Source organism: Aotus nancymaae, unplaced genomic scaffold (assembly GCF_030222135.1).
Source record: "Aotus nancymaae isolate 86718 unplaced genomic scaffold, 86718_ANA_hifiasm-v0.15.2.pri h1tg000040l, whole genome shotgun sequence".
NCBI classification, from domain to species: domain Eukaryota; kingdom Metazoa; phylum Chordata; class Mammalia; order Primates; family Aotidae; genus Aotus; species Aotus nancymaae.
In genome coordinates this window covers 100,139,454-100,156,883 of record NW_026988454.1, presented here as the reverse complement: position 1 = coordinate 100,156,883, position 17,430 = coordinate 100,139,454, and the positions used below count along the sequence as shown (strand labels likewise).

At 33.5% G+C, this 17,430-nt stretch overlaps 1 protein-coding gene and 1 pseudogene across 1 annotated transcript in view; one reads left to right on the top strand and one right to left on the bottom strand.

Annotated features, from left to right (window-relative positions):
• EYS (eyes shut homolog) overlaps positions 1-17,430 on the bottom strand; it is a 2,025,572-nt gene that overhangs the window by 1,981,196 nt on the left and 26,946 nt on the right. Inside the window, 1 exon segment of the mRNA XM_021676159.2 lies at positions 13,760-13,944. The gene's annotated coding sequence lies outside the window, so the exon portion shown is untranslated.
• LOC105723020 (synaptophysin-like protein 1) lies at positions 13,851-14,570 on the top strand (annotated as a pseudogene).

Genomic DNA, 17,430 nt, shown 5'->3' with positions numbered 1-17,430 from the left:
CTGGGTTCAATATGAAATTTCTCCACTTAGAATTATTTCACCTTAGGGAAGTTATTCATTTTTAATATGCTCACAAATAAACAAGTAGGATAATAATTTCATATGATTTCTTTCAGAGGGAGTAAACATAGATCCTTTTAATAATTATGAAGTGACAATAGGTGCAAAATTTAGAACAACAGATATCTGGTCACCACATTTAATGGGCAAAACGTTGAGGTTAAAAGAATTTGTTATTTCTGTTTTATCCCTTTAGTTTTCAGTATTCTCATCCCAATAGATGACAAAAGGTCTGTGACAAGATGACACATGGCAATTCTGTCTCTGTGATCTGACCATCAGGAAAAGAACTCTTAATAATCCAGCCTAACCTTTTCTGCAGTCAAATATACCCAATTTCCTCCTTCAGCAGTATATCAGACATCAGCTTTCTTTGAGGAAATCTTCATAGAGGTATTGAGAGAAATCGTTATAATCAAAATACTTAATGGAATAGGTCTGTGGTTATAGTGCAGTTTTAACTAGGGACATACAAGTCATAACGTCTTAACTTCAAATATCAAAAATCCGTAAGAAGTTAAGATATGAGAATCGAAGGATAGAAAAGGCAGTCTTATTTGTGCCATAAGATGTCCTTAAATCCCTTAAGTAATTGTACCAGGAAGTATACTTTGTTTCTTCATTTATCTCTTAAAGCTTAGTCTTAAGACCCAGGGGCTAAAGGCCTGAATTTCAATTCATATTTGTTTCATAATAGCTGTGACCCCTCAAGAACCAGCCACTAAACTGAGAAACTACTATTTTCTACACAGTAAAATAAGATTATTTTCTTAAAAATGGCACAAGGTTTTAAGAGAATTGCAGAAACATTGCCTAGCATCATGCATGACATATACTAAATATTCTGTCTATGCCACTTAGCTATCCTTGATGTTATATTATTAAATTGTGAGTATTTTATAAATATGAAGTATCCTAATACATAGTTGTAAAAATGTGTAAAGGTGTCCAGTGAGCAATTAATAGATTCTTTTTTATCATATTTCATTCTTACCTTCATGATTTGTATAAAAGATTCAGAGAATGAAACACAACTCTGGGATTTGTACTTTTTAATGGAAACAGTTAAATCCCAGATCTAAATGTACATAACCATGATAAATAAATCTCTAAGTAAGACAAGTATGGATAAAAACATTATAAACTTTCTCTTTTTAAGATACAAATAACAATAATAGTGTGGGTTATTTCTTCATAAATTATATACACTCCCAGTTATTTGTGTCAAATTTCTATTGTGCCTGATGGTTTCCAATTCAAAACATGGTAATATTTTTCCAGTTTTCAAAGGAAGTTCTGATTTGTCAGTACATAGAACTTATCCATCTCCAGGCATACATATTGACAGAATTTAAATTAACAATTAAAACCTTTTTTTTAAATATTGGGTGGCAATTTAGATTTATGTTTCTTTAAAACTAAGTCTTTAATGTCATTTTCATTTTCCTATAGCAAAGATTCCATCATACCAAACCAAAAACAAATAGTATGTCTATACAAAAATGTGAGAAATCACTACTCCAAGCTATATACTAGGCTGTCAAACATTATTCTTATAAAATCTGTACAGACATTGGCCAATATTTACTTGTTTTTCTTATAATAATGTAAAAGAAATAGTAGTTAAAAATGGGATTTTGGAGTCAGAATAATCTCGATTAGTTCTCATCTTCATTTCTTATTTCATGTGTTTTCTAATAATTCTCAAAACTTCTTGTGTCGGTTTTCTCAATTTTAAAATGGGGATAATTATATATATATATATATGCTTTATAGAGCATATGTAAATTATAATAAGTATAGTAATTAAATATTAGCATAACTAAAGCTTATACCTCTCAATAGTAAATACTATGTGGTTGTACTAAATATTAAGTTGTGGTTGCCAATACTAATATTCTTAATAATGCATACTTCATTGTGTTCTACAGATATTGATTAAAAAGAATATTTGAAAAATTTAAATTTTGACTTCTGACATAATAAAATATTCTAAAATATAGAGTTGCTGGGTTCATGAGACTATAGAAACCATATGCGAATTTGTTTAAGTTCTTTGTAGATTCTGGATATTAGTCCTTTGTCAGATGGGTAGATTGCAAAATTTTTTCCCATTCTGTTCATTTCCGGTTCACTCTAATGATAGTTTCTTTTGCTGTGCAGAAGCTCTTTAGTTTACTTAGATTCCATTTGTCTGTTTAGGCTTTTGTTGCCACTGCTTTTAGTGTTTTAGTCATGAAGTTCTTGCCTATACCTATGTCCTGAACGGTATTGCCTAGGTTTTTTTCTAGGGTTTTTATGATGTTAGGTCTTATGTTTAAATCTTTAATCCATCTGCAGTTAATTTTTGTATAAAGTGTTAAGGAAGGGGTCCAGTTTCATCTTTCTGCATATGGCTAGCCAGTTTTCTCAACACCAAAACAAACAATCACATCAAAAAGTGGGCAAAGGATATGAATAGACACTTTTCAAAAGAAGACATTTATGCAGCCAACAAACATATGAAAAAGAGCTCATCATCACTGGTCATTAGAGAACTGCAAATCAAACCACATTGAGATACCATCTCACGCCAGTTAGAATGGCAATCATTAAAAAACCTGGAGACTACAGATGCTGGAGAGAATGTGGAAAAACAGGAATACTTTTACACTGTTGGTAAGAGTGTAAATTAGTTCAACCATTGTGGAAGATAGTGTGGCAATTCCTCAAGAATCTAGAAATAGAAATACCATTTGACTCAGCAATCATATTACTGAGTATATACCCAAAGGATTATAAATCAATCTATATAAAGACACATGCACATGTATGTTCACTGCAGCACTGTTTACAGCAAAGATTTGGAATCAACCCAAATGCCCATCAGTGCTGGACTGGATAAAGAAAATGTGGCATATATACACCATGGAATACTATGCAGCCAAAAAAAGGATGAGCTCATGTCCTTTGCAGGGACATGGATGAAGGTGGAAACCATCATTCTCAGCAAACTGACACAAGAATAGATAAACAAACAGCGCATGTTCTCACTCATAAGTTGGTGTTAAACAATGAGAACACATGGACACAGGGAAGGGAACATCACACATCAGTGCCTGTCAGGGGTAGGGGGCCTAAGGGAGGGATATTAGGGGTTGGGGGGATTGGGGAAGGATAACATTAGGAGAAATACCTAATGTAGGTGATGGGGGAATGGATGCATCAAACTACCCCAGCACGTGTATACCTATGTAACAATCCTGCAGGATTTTCACATGTACCCCAGAACTTAAAGTATAATAAAATAAAATAAAACAGAAACCATATGTGAAAATAAAGCAATATCAGCATTCTATAGACATTTTCTTCTAATATCCTAGAATAAGAAATATTCCTTATCCGTTAGATTTCATTTTATTCAGCCAATGAAGATTAAGGATAAATATTCTTGAAAAATACATGAAAACAGTACTTGAAAAATACATGAAAACAGTAAAAATGTAAGACATTTGTTGAAAGTAATTTTAAAAATGCAAACACAGAATTGATCTCTTGCTTTGACATGGCCCTATCGCCTAATTTGTTGTTCTGCGTCTGTTCTCGTTTTACTTCTTCTATTTTTCCCATAGTAGCCAGAGCAACTTGAGTAATACATGAAACTGATTATGTGACCGTTCTGCTAAAACTCTTCAAATTCTTCCACTGTGCTTAAAATACAACTAAATTCCTTACCCTTGTTTATAAAACTCATGTGACCTGTTCCTTGCCTAATGCTCTGACTTAAATTCATATCTTTCTCTTCTTCACTTATCAGGCTTCACCCTTAACTTACTATTTCTGGAACACATTTATGTTCATTTCCAGCAAAGACACTTTGTATTTGCCATTTCCTCTGGCTGGAAAGCTTTGGAGCTAGATTTTAGCACCACTGCCATATTCTTTTTTTTTTTTTTTTTTTTTTTTTTTTTTTTTGAGACGGAGTTTCACTCTTGTTACCCAGGCTGGAGTGCAATGGCGCGATCTCGGCTCACCGCAACCTCCGCCTCCTGGGTTCAGGCAATTCTCTTGCCTCAGCCTCCTGAGTAGCTGGGATTACAGGCACGCGCCACCATGCCCAGCTAATTTTTTTTTGTATTAGTAGAGACGGGGTTTCACCGTGTTGACCAGGATGGTCTCAATCTCTTGACCTCATGATCCACCCACCTCGGCCTCCCAAAGTGCTGGGATTACAGGCTTGAGCCACCGTGCTCGGCCCCACTGCCATATTCTTATACTTTAGATCTTAACTCCGGGATGCCTCTTTTCAGAGGCCTTTCCCAACTACCAAATGAATTGTTGCTTAAACTCCATGCTTATCACCAATAATACCCTTATTAATTGTCAAATACATTACTCTTGTAGTGTATTAACATGATTGTTCTCTTAAAGTATCATTAATTCATCTACCTCTTGATTGCAACCTCCTTAAAAGCAAGAATTTCACTGGCTTTTTCCACATTTCTCCCACCCAGAACAATATTACCTAAATTATAGTATCGCAATACATATTGTGTAATCAATGAATAAAAGGATATAAATTAAAAGAGAAGCTTGTTGATATGCTAATATGAAGATGCCAATGTTCAAACAGAATTTTATCAGTAAATTTGGAATAAAAAATGTTGGAAAAGATATTCAATGGCAATGGGGTGAGTGGTTGATATGTATTGTACCACAGCAATTTAAAAACACTAAGTGTGAACAGAAGTATTAGCGAATGCACCATTGAAGTGGTATACGTCGTACACATAGCTAATTCATCACTAAATAGTTTATACTTTAACTCTTCCATAAGTTTCATATTTGTCTCTTTCTTCAAATCCCCTTTGGCCACTTTGTTTTGGGCTATCATTTTCCTTCCTGTCTTCTAATTGGGAATTGTCTTCATAATGTGAATCTTAATCGTACTTGAATCAATTATTAGAAGAAATCACAGTTTTAATTAACACGCTTCTTCATATATGTATTTAAAAGTACCCTAAAATTAATTCATTTAAAGTGAAAGCCTGACTGTTTTATAAAATATTTTTCAATAGTACTGCATTATCACATTAAATAGGCAATAACCTAGCACCTTATTATTTTATATTGAGCCTTGACTAAGTGTGGCTCATGGACTAAATCCAGCTAGCCAACTGTTTTTGTAAAAATGATTTTATTGAATCACAGCCACACCTATTTGTTTATTTATTGTCTATAACTGCCTTTATTCCACAATGACAAGATCATTGCAACAGAGACTGTATGGCCAACAAAGCAAAAAAAAATATGTGTTATCTGCCCTTTTACAGAAAATGTTTTTGTCCCTACTTCATACCGTTGTTTTATAGATATTAGAAACTATAAAATTCAAATCGTTTTCTTGTATCAGCTTTGAGTTATATCTGTCTCTCTCACTTTCCACATAATATAAAGATTACATTTCGAGATCTCCTATTGGTCTTTAAATGTTGAAGACCTTGGCAAACAGACATTACTTTGTTTTCACTAGTTTCTTACTAAAACTGTTAATTGACAAGTTACCTTATTTAGCAGGAAGCCAATAAACCACAGTTTAAATCAGTAGATTATGCTGTTTTAAGCTTTTGAAAAAATGATTAGTTTCACCAAAGGGGCGGGCAATTACTGCCATTGCTAAGTAATTCTGTATCTGGAAATAAAGATCTGCAATTTCTTGCCCATAGTTACAGCACACAGCCTGTTGACTTAGTGTCTACGCAGTTATAAACTATAGATTCTAATAACATTTAAATGTATGATGTTTATTTAAGTATGTAAGGTTATGATGTTTATCCATAGTACTTTTATTATTAATTTCTTGGTATATACTCACTCATGCAGACAGGAGGATCTCTCATTTTGCAAAAAAAAAAAAAAAAAAAAAAAAACCACTTAATTTTGACCCAGACAAGATAGAGATGAACTTGAGGTATCTACTTCTAAGCTACAGACAATGAATGTGTGTGTGTGGACTCACTGGTGAATCTTTATATATAAACTAAGTATATAATATAGTCACACTAAATTGAATCTGACTTGGAACTAAAGCTTTTTTTCTAGAAGTATAAGATTTATTCATATAAAAGCACTTAAAATTTTTAAAGGCATCAGACTTTCTGTACAGTAGGGATTATAAAAGACTGAAATATCCCTTCTGTAATAGGGTTTCTGGCCTCTTTTGCCCTCCAAAAATATTAGGTATAGCTTAGAATCAGAGAAAAATAATACCAATTGCCAGGGAATGCTTTGTCCTTCATAGGGTTAACAGCTGCCCCTCGCTGGTTGCTCTGATCTCCTCTTGAAGCTTTCAGTCAGCTTCTCTTCACCTATACACAGACAACTATGATTTGCAGGCAAGAAATTTAAGAGCTAAGCATATTGGTGCCACATTAAATCCATGGTCATCACCATTAAATGAGTCCTTAATATAGCAAGATCACCTTGTTTCATTCTTTTTCTGTAAACTGCTGTTTCCCTTGTTACTATAATTATTTAAAAACTGTGTGTCAAACTGAGTTATTAACACCTGCACAATCGGACGTATGTGAGTCAACTACGGCCTCGTCACACAGGAATGGCATGATCTGGAAAAAATGGGTTAAACTCTCCATCTCTTAGTTTTTCCTCCTGTAAAATATGACAATAATAATGTTTATAACTTATACTTGTGATAGCATTAATGGTACATAGCAGATAGTTAGACCTAATAAAAATGATTTATTGTCTCTATCATGCCTCTCTGACTCCTCCCCCTCCTCCTCATTTTCCAACATGTAACAAATACGCTACTCTTTCACCTGAGAGATTAAAACAAATGCAACAAGATTAACCCTGCACCTTCCTGCTTCTCCCTTTTACATCTTTCAATGGAGGACTTTGGTTCTTTCTGTCTAAGGGCCATTTCTCTCTGTCCTCTGGTTTCAATGCCTTCCAACTGAATGCTATTTATTGTTCAACTACTTGTTACTTTCCTAATCTTTCCTTGCAACATAAACAATCTGTCATAAGTAGATTATGGAACCAAAAACTGTTGCATATCTCTTTTTGCATGGATCAACCTTTGGTTTCCCTTATCTCTCTGGGTTTAGGGCTGGTAAGGGATTCCCATTTTTGCTAGGCACAAGGTATTTCATCATTCTGTTTAGGTTTCCTCACTCTGCTCACACTTCTGTAGATAGTTCTTTCATTGAAATATTATATTTAAACTCTGTGTGTGCTACCGTTCTGTACCAGGACCGTGACTAATACAGATGTCTATGATCTTTACGGAGTCAGTAGAAATGTTAGCCTAACAGTTTCAGGGTTAATCATCCAAACTCTATTAATAGCTTATTACATGCCAGATACTGAGAAATTTGAACGACTGATAATGAATACTAACTCAAGACTAATAGAAAGCAAACAATTAGACCTTATTTCAAGATAAAAGCCCTGCTATTTACCTTAGAAACTAATTTCTCTTTACAAGAACAGAAAATCAACCACCACATATTTTCACTCAGAGGCGGGTGTCGAACAATGAGAACACATGGACATAGGGAGGGAAACATCACACACTGGGGTCTGTTGGGGGAAACTAGGGTAGGGATGGAGGGGGAGGGACAGCGGGGGGAGGAGAGTTGGGGATGGATAATATGGGGAGAAATGCCAGATATAGGTGATGGGGAGGAAGGCAGCAAACCACATTGCCATGTATGTACCTATGCAACAATCCTGCATGCTCTTCACATGTACCCTCAAACCTAAAACGCAATAAAATATATATATATTATATATATATATAAAAGAAACGAATTTCTCTTTTCCAAAATAAATGTCGTTTCAAGTGACAAGTTTACCCTCAACACTAGAATACTTTCTCTTCATCATTCCATATTTAAAAACATTTATTTAACATAAAAAGAGCAAATTAATTACTATCCTTGCTTCCTTCACCACAGTTATAGCTATCTCACAGAGGAGAAAACACATTTGATATGAAAGGCACCTATATTTCTTTTCACCAAGACATAGCTAACAACTCATCTTCTAAAGCACAAAGAAAGCAGAAGCCCTTCAGAAATATATCTTTTCAAATGTTGTTAAACATCTATTTGTCTGATTATTATATCTTGAGATAGTCCTTATTGTAGTAATTGCATACTTAAAATTTAAGATTTTATGCCATGTTATATGTTAATTTTATGCATTCACTTTCTCTTTCTCCTGTTCCAGTTTCCCACATCCTAGGGCATCTGTGGAGATAACAAAATTGCAAATGCCAGATGGTAGTATAATAATTAAATTAAAATCAGTTCCACTCTTATTTCAATCACGAAACAGAATGATCAAATTGTAAAGGTTTCTATTTTGGATACTATTTTATTTTACATGAAAACAAAAAGTTTTATTTTAAAAACATTACACTGATAAATTGTAGTATTGTTTTCTCTACTGATCTCATCTTGAAAGCTTCTAAAATTGGGTTGACTAATACTTTTGTTCTGCAAATTGTGTACCTAAAAAACGAAATAATAATAAACTTTGAACAAAAGAAAACTAATATAAAATACTATTATATTTCACATAACTAATTGGAAAATAAAAATTCTGATAGGCTTTCCTGACACAATAATATTAGGAATAAATTTTGTTCCTTGTTGAAAGGTGAAGTAAGGAAGATGACTGAGTAAGTACCAAGCCCTGCTCCTAAAGGGACACTAATTCAACAATATACAAAACATTCTCCTTTGTGAGAAACCTAGAGACCAGCCAAGAGGCTCCTGTACCCTGAGTATCACGCCAGCCACAATGAAGTTTACGAAAAAATTTGTGACACCCACTTGCCAAAAGCCCTGCCCCTAGCTCAGCAATGTGCAATGAGAAGGAAGATCTCAACTCCTCACTTCTCCCTGGGGAGTAAATAGAAAACTGAAACATAGGTCTACTGTTCAGATTTGGAGGACACTATCTAAGAGACTGATTTCTGCCTTGTTTGAATCTAAGTGCTGACAGGAAAGAGTGTCAGATAAGAGACGAGTGAAAACAGAGGCAGCCCTTTGAACTAGCACACACTCAGTTACCATCATCTCTCTCTTCAGCTCAGCGTAGCAGTTTCACCTGACTTGGCATGCTGACAGGAGCTGGAATACTCTAGATGTTTGAGGATATAAAAGCAAATATAAGAGCTCCACAGGACCTAGAGTATAGCAGACAGAGGCTGATCCAACTTGACAGTTTGTCCCTCAAGGGAAAAAGAGAAAAATAAAAGGTGTGTTAAATATTGACTTTTTGGGGAGCTGCCTGCAAAACTGGTTGTTTTCTTGTTTGTCTCAGAACACAAACCAGAGCTGGCATAATTTAAATGCCTCAGGCCAATGAGGAGAAAAAGAAATGGGTGGATCTTCATTAGTGGAGACAGACACCAAAGGAAGGAAAAAAGTTGAGCTTCTGAAAAAAGAAACCAGAAAAATCTCTCTAATTAGGAATTTACAAATTCACAGAAAAAGTTTGAGAGGCCTCCAAAATCTATATCTGGGTTATTCTGTGAGAAACGTTTCCTCTTTGGAGCCAGTTCACAAATACTGGGAGAGTGGGCTACTCTTCAAATGTATGGATCCCAACAAAAAATAACAAGGCACATGAAGAAACTATTGTACCTAACAGTTGGACACATAACCCAAGCAAAGTATCAACAAATTATCTCCAGAAATAAGTCCTAAGGAAATGAACATATATAAAACAACAAAAAATTCAAAATAACCGTTATAAACATGCTCACTGAATTCAGAAAATAAATACATAAAATAAGAATATCAACAAAGACATAGAAAATATTACAAATAAACAGAAATTTTGAAACTAAAGAATACAGAAGAAAAAAATCAGTGAACGTTAACACAGTTCATTTGAAATGATGCAGAGGAGCAAAAAGAAAAAGAATGAAGAGTGTAGAAACCCTAAAAGACTGATGTGACTCCAACAAGGGAACAAATATACACATTGTGAGAGTTTTAGAAGGAGAAGAGTAAAAGAAGTAAAACATTTATTTATTGGAAGAAATAATGGCAGAAAACCTCCCAAATTGTGGTAAGGAAATGAACATCTACATTTAAGAAGTCCAGTGGCATAAACTCAAAGAAGACAACAGACATATAATCAAATTGTCAGAAATAAAAGATAGAGAGGATTTTAAAAGCAGCACAATAAAAGTGACTGATTATATAAAAGAAATCCTCCATAAAACTAACACAGGATTTCTCAGCAGAAACCTTGCAGGCCAGAAGGACGACAATGACATATTCAAAGTGCTAAAATAAATAAATAAAACTGTCAACCAAGAATAGCATATGGAACAAGTCTGTCCTTCAAAAAGTGAAAAAGAAATAAAGACATTTCCAGACTAACAAAAGTTGAGAAAGTTTATAATTATTATACTTTCTTTACCAAAAATACTAAAGAGAGTCCTTCAATTTTAAACAAGCAAGATAGGAACAAAAAGGCATATGAAAGTATAGAGCTTGGTAGCAAGGGTAAATATTTAATGAATACAGGATCCAGTAATACTGTAATGGTGGTGGATGAAACACTTTGAGTTCTGGTGTATAATTAAATTGTTAGTATAAAAATATAACTAAAATATCTAAATTCATATATAAGAAGGTATAATTATGACATCAATAACAGAAAGTATATGTGTGGAGGGGGAAGTAGATATGTAAAATTTTTGTAATCAATTGGAATTATGTATTATCAGATTAAAATAGATTATTATACTTACAAGATGTTTTATGAAAGTCTCACAGTAACTGCAAAGAAAATATCTGTAAGAGGTACACAAAAGAAAATAAGAAAGCAATTAAACATTGACAGTATAAAAGTCAATGGGGAAAAAAAGACTGCAAAAGTGGAAAAGAGGAACAAAAGAGCTATAAGATAGACAGAAAACAATGAATAATATGGCAATAGTAAGTCTTTCTCCATCAACAAATATTTTAAATATAAATAAATTAAAATCCCCAATCAAAAGATGAAGAGTAGCTAAATAGATTAAGATTAAAAACCAAAACCATGATTTAACTAATGCACCCCACAAGAAACTCACTTTAGCTTTAAGGAGGCACATAGGTTAAAAATTAAAGGATGAAAACAATACATTTCATTGAATTTGTTAGTTAAAGAAGGCAGGAGTAGCCATAATTGTATCAGACAAAATACAATTTAAGTCAAAACTGTCATAAAACAAAAATAACATCTTATAATTATTATAAAAGGGTGAAATCACTATGAATATATACCAAATATATATGCACATAGCACCCAAATATGTAAAGTAGGCAGAACTGAAGAGAGAGAGAAACATGATAATAGCCAGAAATTTCATACACCACTTTTAATTATGGATAAAACAACCAGACAGTTGATCAATAAGGACTAAGAGGGCTCCAACAACACTGTAGCCTGATTAAACCCAACTGACACATAAGAATCAGTCTACACAAAATCAGCAGAATAAATATTCTTCTCAAGTGTACATATTCTTCCCCAGGTAAGAAAGAATACATTGTAGGTTGCAAAACAAGTCTTAATAAATTTGAAAAGATTGAAATCACACCAAGTATCTTTCTTGCACACAACTGAATAAAACTAGAAGTTAATACCAGAAAGAGAACTGGACAATTATATGAAAATTAAACAATACACTACCAGTGGGCTGAAAATAAAATCAGGGGAATTACTATATGTTCTGAGACACAAATGAAAACATAACATACCAAAACTTATGAGCTGCAGCAAAAGCAGCACTAGGAAAGAATTCATCCTGTTAAGCACCTATATTAAAAAAGAAGAGGTATCTCAAATAAACAACCTAATTTATACCACAAGAAACTAGAAAAAGAAGAACAAAATAAACCCAAAGTTAGCAGAAGGAAGGAATTTTAATGATTAGAGCAGAAAGAAATAAAATAGAAAATGTATATAAAAAAGTCAACAAAATGCTATTGAAATATCAACAAAATTGACAAACCCTCAGCTAGACTAAGACAAAAAGGGAGAGTGTATTGAAATATAATTAAATTGAGACATTACAACTGATGCCACAGAAATAAAGATTACAAACAAGTATTACAAAAAAAATACATCTATAAATTGAATAACATCAACAAAATGGATTGATTTCTAAACACATAAAACCTACTACAGCTAAATTATGAAGACATAGAAAGTGTTTAACAGGTAAATATCTCATAAGAAAATTGAGTCAATAAGCAAAAACCTCTCAAGAAAAATAAAGTCTAGGACTAGATGGCTTAACTGGTGAATTCTACCAAATATGTAGAGAGGAATTAAGGTCAAATCTTTCTCCACTTGCTAAAATATTGAAGAGGAGACAATACTTTCAACATCATTTTATGAGGCCAGCCTTATTCTGAGACTAAAGGTAGATTTAAAACACTAAGAAAAAAAAAAGAAAGAAAAAGAAAATTGCAGACCAATATTTCAGATGAATACAAATGCAAACATCCTCTGAAATTTTCTAGAAAACCAAATTCAATAGTGCCTTAATAGAATCACATACCATGACCAAGTGGGATTTCTCTCAGGGATGAAAGGACTATTAAACATATGAAAAAAAAACCCAGAACCTAAAGTACAATTAAAGAAAAAAAAAAAGCCTATGTTTTCAATAAAAAAAAAAAAAATTAAAAAATTTAAAAAAAAAATTGGCCGGGCACAGTGGCTCTTGCCTATAATCTCAGAACTTTGGGAGGCTGAGGCAGGTGGATCACGAGGTCAAGAGATCGAGACCATCCTGGTCAACATGGTGAAACCCCTTCTCTACTAAAAATACAAAAATTAGCTGGGCATGGTGGCACACGCCTGTAGTCCCAGCTACTCAGGAGGCTGAGGCAGAATAATTGCTTGAACCCAGGAGGCAGAGGTTGTGGTGAGCCGAGATTGCGCCACTGCACTCCAGCCTGGGTAACGAGCGAAATTCCGTCTCAAAAAAAAAATATATATATATATCAGTATGATACAATACATAAAAAATTAACAGTAAAAACCACTTGATTACCTCGGTAGATACAGAAAAAGATTTTGACAAAACTCAGCACTGTTTATAATTTAAAAAAAACTAGAAATTAAAAAAAAATCTTTATCATAGTCATTGGTTAAAAAAAAGAAAACAAACAAACAAACAAAAAAAAACGAAAGCTTTTCTCCTATGATCAGGGATAAGGTAAGAATGTGCACTCTTATCACCTCTATTCAACATAGTACTAGAAGTCCCAGCTAGAAAAGTTAGGCCAGAGAAAAAAATAAAAGGCAACCAAATTAGAAAAGAGAAATAAAATCAATTCTATTCACATAGGATATGACTTTAGAGGTAGAAAACACAATAGACCCCATATAAAAACTGTTAGAACCAGTAAATGAATTCAGAAAATTTCCAGGATACAAAATTAACGTATAGAATCAGTTGTGTTTCTACACATTAACAAAGAACAATTTTCAAAAAAATTAAAAAACAATAGCATTTACAATAATATCAAAAAGAACAAAAAAGTACTTGGGAATTAACCAAGGAAATGAATGACAATAAAACACTGATGAAAGAAACTGAAGGAGACACAAATAAATAGAAAGATATCCTGTATTAATATTAGAAGCCTTAATATTGTTAAAATATCAGTACCCCTTCCTCGCCGCCCGGCTGCTGGCGTCTCCTCGTTCCCTTCCTTCTCCGTCCTGCCGTCCTGACTCTCTCCCACTCCTTTCCTCAGAGGATGTCCGGCTTCCAGATCAATCTCAACCGCTCCAGGTGCTGCTTGGCTTCATCAAGGTCCTCGAATGGATTGCTTCTATCTTTGCTTTTGCCACCTGTGGAGGTTTTAAGGGCCAAACAGAAAGCCAAGTGAGTTGTCCTCCCACAGTTACTAATAAAACTATTACAGCTGGTTTTGGTTATCCACTCAGGTGTAACGAAGCATCATCTCAGCCACCTCCAGGTGTAAACGTTTCTGATGTAAATTGGAAAAGTCTTGTCCTCATAGGCGTTTACCCTCCTTCTGCACAATTCTGTTACCTTTGCTGTCTTTGTGCTCCTGTACTGTGTTGCTGCCCTCCTGCTTTATGTTGACTACATGAGCCTATATCCAGATAGTCGTACACTTCCTATAATTGACTTTATCGTTATGCTTATTGCCACTTTTTTATGGTTGTCGAGCACCTCAGCCCAGGCTGAAGCTTCAACAGATACTAAAATAGCTACTGGTCACAATATTGTTCAGGAACTTTCACCTCGTAAGAAGAAAAAAGTGCTGTGTTACTTTGGTTCTGTGATCAGTATGGTATCCCTAAATGTATCTGTGATCTTTGGCTCTCCGAATATGATACTTTGGATAGGAAATGTTTGGTTTGTGTACAAGGAGACCAGCCTACACAGTCCATCAAATACGTCTGACTGTCATAGCAAAGGACGTATTTCACTTCCTGCTGAAATATAAGTAAAGGGAGAAATACACTGTATAAAGTATATGTTGATACTATGACATGTTGTCAACCTCTTGAGAAGCATTATTTGTTTCTAATAAAAGTCATAGCTTTGCCAATGTATTGGTGGGTTGAAAATTTTGCTTTTTTTTTTTAACCTAAAGTGTGTGCCTTTCCTAGAAATTTAAGTTGTAAATGTATTCTCACACATAAATTTGAAAGTTCAGGAGCCTATTATGAGATGATACACATTTTTAAATGAACAGCAGTTTTTTCACTAAGCTGTTTCCTCCTTAAGCCTTAACATGTATCTTCATTCAGAAAACAGTTATATTATCCTACCATAGTAGGAAGAAAAATCTTTATTTGGAATATCACTACTGTAAGTTTGTACAGATCATATACCTAAGACCTGTCTTTGCTTAAAAAGACTTGATTACATAAATTGTATTTAGAAAAAACATATTTAGTTCAAAATTTATATCTAACAGTGTTTATGTTCTGTTTTTTTAATTGCAAAGACTTAGCATATACTTTTTTCTGTTTTTTTCTAAATGACCCATGGTACTAAATAGATGTACTAAAATTTTGTTGGGAGCAGGAATTTGGAAATTTCTGATAGATATGTAGTTAATTTAGTAAATCTGTTGCATGAGGTAAAATCTTCTAGTGGTTTAATAGGCTTGCTATGTAAGGAGGGACAACATGGCTCAACTAGATATTTTTATATGTATGGGCATTACTTTTACTGATATTTGTTTCCTGTCCTTTGTTGCTCATGATATTTAAGTGCAGGCTGAGACCCAGCCTCTTTGTAAGTAGAGTAAAATAGCCCATCTTTTTTTTTGCATACCCTACTCACAGGGTTACAAAAAATAAGATTGCTTTCCATGTTTGAAATTTACCATTGAGAGTCAATGAAGTTGCTATTTTGAGTTTAGCATTGATATTGTGAAAATAAATTCAATTTGGATTTCATATTTTTTAATAATCATTCTTGTTTCACAAATAAATGATTAAGGAATTATGCATCATAAAGAAACTTAAGTGAGGTATATGATGAGTATATTGTCTTTGCACACACATATAGGCATATTCTGAATGCAAGCTTATTCATATTTTGCTTCCTAATCTTTTTGTTGTACAGGAATTCAGGTTTCTTATTCTTACAACATGATTGGTTATTTGTGAAGCACATCTTGTTATTGCCTTATTTTTGATGTTTTTATTCATGATGAGAATTATCAATATCAGAATATATATCTTTTTTGCAACCAACTTCATAAAGGAGTTGAAAGAAAAACAATGTCAGTACCACCCAAAGTGATCTATAGGGTCAAGGCAATCCCATCAAAATCCCAATGCCATTTTATTTTTTCAGAAATAGACAAAATAAACTGAAAATTCATAAAGAACCCCAAAGGACCCCCAATAGACAAACAATCTCATAAAAGAACAAAGCTAACTTCAAAACATACTACAAAGCTACAGTAAGCAAAATAACATGGTACAGGCGTAAATGTAGACATACAGACCAATGAAACGAATTAGAGGGTCTAGAAAAAAACCCATGTATAAATAGTCAAATGATCTTCAACAAGGATGTTGAGAATACACAATGTTGAAAAGATAGTATCTGTATTAGTCCATTCTTGTGTTTCTGTAAAGGAACAGTAGAGGCTGGGTAGTTTATTAAAAAAAGAGTTAGTTGATGCATGGTTCTGCAGGCTGTACAATCATGACTCCAGCATTTGCTTCTGATGAGGCATTCAGGAAGCTTACAATCATTGAGAAAGGGGAGCCAATATGTTTTATAATAAGAGTGTAAGCAAGGGGGTGCAGGGTACCATGATCTTTTAAAAAACCAGATCTCGTGTGAACTCAAGAGTGAGAACTCATTCATTATTGCAATAATGGCCATTAATGAGGGATCTGCCCCCATGAGCCAAACATTCCCCACCAGATCCTACCTCCAACATTGGGGATTGCATTTCAACATGAGATTTAGAGGGGACAAACATCAAAATGATAGTATCTTCAAAATGGTGTTGGGAAAATTTGAATTTTTTTCATGTGCCAAAGATATTCAGATGCAATAGAATAACATTGTATTCTTATCTAAAACACAAACATAAATTAACTCAAAATAGATTAAAGACTTAAATATAAGACATGAAACTATAAAATTCCCAGAAGAAAACATAGTGGAAAACCTGTATAATGTTAGAGCAGGTAATGATTTTACGAATATGACACAAAAAGCACAGAAAACAAAAGCAAAAACAGACAAGTTAAACTCTGTCAAACCAAAATATTTCAACACAGTAAAGTAAAAAATCAACAGAGTAAAAAGACTACCAGTAAAATAGGAAACAATATTTGCAGAACATATGTTTAATAAGGAGTAATATCTAAATACATGAGGAACTTCTAAAACTCAATAGAAAAAAATAGAAATTATGCAATTATAACTGGGCAATGGATATCAAAAGATATTTCTCCAAAAAAAAAAAAGACATACAAATGACCACATATTCATGAAAAGATGCTAAATGTCAATAATCAACAAGCAAAGACAGATCAAAACCACAATGAAATATTAACTCATGCCTATTATAGATGGCCAATATCAAAATAGAACAAAACAGAAAATAATCAGTTTTAAAGAGAATGTAAATACACTGAAACTCATATCCCCTCTCCGTGTTAGTGGATAATAGTGCTGGGACTATAAGAAATAGTGTGAAGATATCTCAAAAATTAAAATAGAACAATTATATGATCTAGAAATTCTACTTCTTCATACTTATCCAAAATAACTGAAAACAGGATCTTGGAGAGATATTTGCACTTTCATGTTCATTGCATCATTAT